General features: G+C 35.8%; 1 long non-coding RNA gene across 1 annotated transcript; it reads left to right on the forward strand.

Annotated features, from left to right (window-relative positions):
- The first annotated feature begins 4,578 nt into the window (after nucleotides 1–4,578).
- LOC108366842 (uncharacterized) lies at nucleotides 4,579–5,178 on the forward strand. Its single transcript, XR_001848166.1, has 4 exons — nucleotides 4,579–4,668; nucleotides 4,726–4,868; nucleotides 4,936–4,989; nucleotides 5,087–5,178. It is a non-coding gene; the product is annotated as an uncharacterized LOC108366842 (long non-coding RNA).
- The last annotated feature ends 371 nt before the right edge of the window (nucleotides 5,179–5,549 follow it).

Genomic DNA, 5,549 nt, shown 5'->3' on the forward strand with positions numbered 1-5,549 from the left:
AAATTAGAGAGTTGCCACCTGTGTTTAAAATTTCAGTTTAGGTCAATTGATACGGTAAAGTGAATACTGCAATATGGCTGTCAAAAGAAAGAAATTTACAAAGGCTTACAGCTGAAAATATTTTTGTGGAAGGTTGCCACCTATTTGAAAACTTTAATTTAATTTAATAGATAGCATAAATTAAATATTGCAATATTGGCATCAAACTAAAGAGGCTAGGAAATTTTAATGCTGAAAATATTTTTAGAGGATTTGCCAACTGATTGAAAAATTGTATTAATTAAAATTTGTAAAATAAATGAAATATTGCAGAACGAATATTAAACTAAAGAGGATTAGGAAGCTTACTTTTAAAAATATTCTTGAAGCAGGTTGCCACTTATTTGAAAAGTTTAATTCTTAAATTTATAATATAACCTAAATGCTGCCATATGGGTATCAAACGAGAGTATTTGAGAATAATAAAATTGCAACAAGCCGATATCTGTACGTAATAGATGTTAAAGAAAAATGAAGAGGATCATAGATCAACAGAAGTCAAATCTAAAATTTTTATAATTTTGGTCTATTTGGCTGTATGTTTGTAAGCGCATCACGCAAAAGCTAATGTATGCAATTAAATGCAGTTTTCACCGATGTACATATTGCTAGAGCTCTAATTGAAAATATAGAATCCTTTTTTTTGTGTTTTAGTTTATCGTCGATCATTATTCCTAAGTATTTGAACGTATTAACTTTTTCCAGTGCGTCGTTGTTTATATTTAGAGTTAGCAACGGACCGTTCTCAAAATTTCGCCTTGATATAACCACAAACTTAAGTGTGTTCAAGCACAACCAATCCCACTTTTTTGGAACTTTTGTGTGGAAGGTTTTTCGTTAAAAAATTAAAGCTTTTCGTTGTTGCTGCCAAAAAATTAAGAAATCTGAGACGTCACGGTTTACAATTTCATACAGTGTACAATGTTTTTCACTATACTACTAAACGGCCGCACCGACTTGGTTCATATTTGGCAACACCTTCAAAATAAATATTCTGACCAAAAATTTACTTCGTATGTAGCTCGGGATATGCCTAAAATTCTTATACAGACTAAAACGTAAAAAACCAATATATCTCTAAAACCAATTACGCTAGGGAACTGAAACGTAGTACTGATGCATATATTGAAAGTGCTTTGGAAAAGGGGGCGTGGTTCCTTCCTTCCATACAAACTGAACTTCTTATATAGCTTATCTCTTGAACTGCTTACGCTAACGTCCTGAAATTCGACACAGCTACATATGTTATCAATACCGTACTTATGGCGAAAAGTAGTAATTATTGGAAATGCTGGATCGATATACATTTACGTAAACGCGCAACTATCATTCGATTGGGAACCATTTTCTCCTAGATTTCTAAACCCCATTGAACTATTGTAACTTTGTCTTTAATTAAATTTTGAAGAATTTTCTTAAATTTTTCACAAAGAATGGAGCCTTGCTTTTACGAGTTTCGCTATAGACTGTCCTACATACCTATTTGCATAAAATGATAGCCGTTTTCGTTCTTCGGAATAAACTCAAAAACCACTGAATATAGTTCCGTCAGATGGTCCAATTACATGCANTGAACGTATTAACTTTTTCCAGTGCGTCGTTGTTTATATTTAGAGTTAGCAACGGACCGTTCTCAAAATTTCGCCTTGATATAACCACAAACTTAAGTGTGTTCAAGCACAACCAATCCCACTTTTTTGGAACTTTTGTGTGGAAGGTTTTTCGTTAAAAAATTAAAGCTTTTCGTTGTTGCTGCCAAAAAATTAAGAAATCTGAGACGTCACGGTTTACAATTTCATACAGTGTACAATGTTTTTCACTATNGTCTACATTTTCAGACACAATTTGGAACGAACTGTGAACACCCCAATTGCAATTTTGCGAGAGCACAAAACTACACAATGACAAACATGAACAAATGTACAAANAAGCTTTTCGTTGTTGCTGCCAAAAAATTAAGAAATCTGAGACGTCACGGTTTACAATTTCATACAGTGTACAATGTTTTTCACTATACTACTAAACGGCCGCACCGACTTGGTTCATATTTGGCAACACCTTCAAAATAAATATTCTGACCAAAAATTTACTTCGTATGTAGCTCGGGATATGCCTAAAATTCTTATACAGACTAAAACGTAAAAAACCAATATATCTCTAAAACCAATTACGCTAGGGAACTGAAACGTAGTACTGATGCATATATTGAAAGTGCTTTGGAAAAGGGGGCGTGGTTCCTTCCTTCCATACAAACTGAACTTCTTATATAGCTTATCTCTTGAACTGCTTACGCTAACGTCCTGAAATTCGACACAGCTACATATGTTATCAATACCGTACTTATGGCGAAAAGTAGTAATTATTGGAAATGCTGGATCGATATACATTTACGTAAACGCGCAACTATCATTCGATTGGGAACCATTTTCTCCTAGATTTCTAAACCCCATTGAACTATTGTAACTTTGTCTTTAATTAAATTTTGAAGAATTTTCTTAAANGTGAATATTGCAATATGGGCGTCAAAAGAAAGAGTCTTAAGAAGGCTTACAGCCAAAAATATTTTTTTAGAGTTACCACCTGTTTGAAAATTTACATTTCATCNTTTTCGTTCTTCGGAATAAACTCAAAAACCACTGAATATAGTTCCGTCAGATGGTCCAATTACATGCAACTAGAAAACTCGCTAGGTGGTGCTTGAGTAGAGTTATTTATAAAAATCGTATTTATTAACCGATTTCCTTCAAATTTTAAATGTGAGCTATGTACCTGTATAATGCAAAATTTTTTTGATAAAAATTGAGCCGATACGCTGGAGTCGAGGTTGAGATTCATAACACGTAATCATTTAATGGTAAGCAATGGTTTTGCAGAAAATGAACCCAATGGATGGCGCTGCAGCCGAAATGTATAGAAACCCCGTGTGGTTGGTCTGCTTTGGCCCTATGTTTAAGTTATACGAATTTAGTTTTCAGTTGGCTAAATGAAGGATGGGGTTAAGTTTTTCTGACGTCCTCATACACAATCATGCGGTCTTGCTTCTACCCAGAAATCAGTTCATAAATTTTACCACGAATTGTAAAAGTGGCGAATTAACTAGGAAAGATCACCGTAGGTATATCAATTGCTTCATTTGAAAGATACTTAAGAGATCACACGACTCATTTAGCAATGTACCGGAAAACTTTTCATCCTGTGGGACAGCGAGGATTCTTGGCCCTCCTATAACAGAAAACGCACTTCTGTGCTCTTGAGTTTCCCTATAAGAACTTTTATTGGCATACGCATCGCACCAATGTTGTAGTTGCAATATCATATNTGTGGGACAGCGAGGATTCTTGGCCCTCCTATAACAGAAAACGCACTTCTCTTGAGTTTCCCTACAAGAACTTTTATTGGCATACGCATCGCACCAATGTTGTAGTTGCAATATCATATAAAAAGATTACGCATGCTTGGCAGAGATCTCACAGGTAGAAATAAGACCATAGGTAAAGCTGATGACACCGAAAGGGATTGGTATTCCATATGGTATCACAGCGTTACTATTATTGGCCTATGTGTGAGGAGGATACTGCGCCTTAGTGGTTTCAACTTAAAACAAAAATTTTGACTTTACAGACTAATTTTGTTTTTAAACGCTCTTTTGCATTGGCCAACGCAAAAGCTCTTATTAGGCGCCGCGAAGCAAGCGGGCATTGGCTAGTCATAAATATATCCATACAAACATATGTACATATGTACGAATGGATGTAGTTACGCGAAGCACGCTTGCATCATTTATACATACATATATTGCTTGGTAGCGGCAGAGCTGAAATTCGCAATGAGTTCGTTCATACATACATATATATGTATTAGATTGGTGCACAAGTCGCCTTACAGCGAGTTTCAGGTCATTTGGTCATATAAAATAGCAATGCAATGTTTTGTTTTCAACCACCAATGCTCTGCAAGAGCACAGAGAGAAATGAGCAATACATGCCGCAGCACAACCTGTTTCTCTCTAGTCTAGGTTCAGACGGAGAAACTTTTGTTGCTCATTTTCGTCGATTTCTCTTTTGGTGTTGCCCATCGCTTTCATACGGAGCAACTCTGAGCTGGCAATTTTCTGACATTTCCGCTTATATCATATTCGCAAATTTCTGTACGAATCGTTTACCCGGCACCAACAAACTCTGATAAAATTTGTGATTATAAGTAAAAAGTGAGTTGAGAAATAAAGTTTTTAAATAAATTTTCGTATTTACATATGTTAATTTGCTTCTTTGCTTATTTAGCGCAGCCATGGCAGAAAAAATCAAGTGGACTCAAGCGGAGATTGAAAATCTAATAAGCAGCAGTATGAGTGCATCTATAATGTAAAGTGTGCAGGTTATTTAGACCGCAACGCCAAAGCCCAAGCGTTTAATAAAATCTGCGAAGATTTGGAAATGCCATTATTAGACGTAATAGAAATGAAGAAAAAGTGGAAAAATTTGAGGACACAGTTTTTGAGAGAGATGCGAGAGTTGCGGGCTTCTAAAAAAAGTGGCTCAGGATGTGTACACACCAAAATTGTGGTGTTATACACAATTACAATTCCTTGAAGCCCACACACAAATAAGGAGCGGACAGAGTAATTTTGAGGTAATATTTTAATTTTGTTTCTCATGTTTATTAAAAAATACATGTTTTACTTTTAAGGATGTAACCCCCCGCCCGAAAGCCCAGGAGGCACCTCGTCTGGTGTCTCAAATTTTTCCCAGTTTAGCCCAGGAGCCCCATCGAGTATTTCTCATTCTTCCCCACTAAGCCCACAAACGACTTTAAGTGATTTTATTGATATAGTAAGTAAATAAAGCATACGTAACAAAAAAAAAGTTATATACAATTTAATTTCTTCTTTGTTTATAGAGCACTGAAGCGAGTAGCAGTGGCGCTAGCGAGCCACAGAAGAAACGGGCAAAGGTGTGGATAATCTCCAGTTAATTTTATTGCTGTTTAAAGTTTAAATACTTTAGACGCTGTTGCATATTTTGAGTTACTAATATGTTATTTTTTTAAGGACGGTGCACTGTACAGGTTACGGAAGGATTTGGCCTCATTCAAAGATAGAATCTGCGAAAAGCGCACGAAGCCATTTTCTTGGCTGGGGAACTTGGTAGCACCCAAATGGAGGAAATAATTCCCGAACAGCAAGACGACGCTGCGTGGGAGGTTCAATGCCTTATGCGAAGATTGGTGCAAAAATCTAAGAACGCCCCATCTTCGCAACCTGTTTCGTGTGACCTGCTTCAAGATGCAATGAGTGGAGTCTTTGATGAAACTGATTTTGAATGACTGTAAGTAATATGGATGTCCGTTCTATAAAAGCAAATCAAAAACGTTTATTTTTTATTTTTATTTTTACAGCTCCTTATAAAAATTAGTGCTGTGAAATGGAAGAAGTACCTGGAATGTGTATTTTTAACCGACTTCCAAAAAAGGAGGAGGTTATCAGTTCGTCGGAATTTTTTTTATTTTTTATT

This window comes from Rhagoletis zephyria, unplaced genomic scaffold (genome assembly GCF_001687245.7).
Source record: "Rhagoletis zephyria isolate East Lansing unplaced genomic scaffold, Rhagoletis_zephyria_1.1 Rzeph_scaffold_02416, whole genome shotgun sequence".
Taxonomy (NCBI): Eukaryota; Metazoa; Arthropoda; class Insecta; order Diptera; family Tephritidae; genus Rhagoletis; species Rhagoletis zephyria.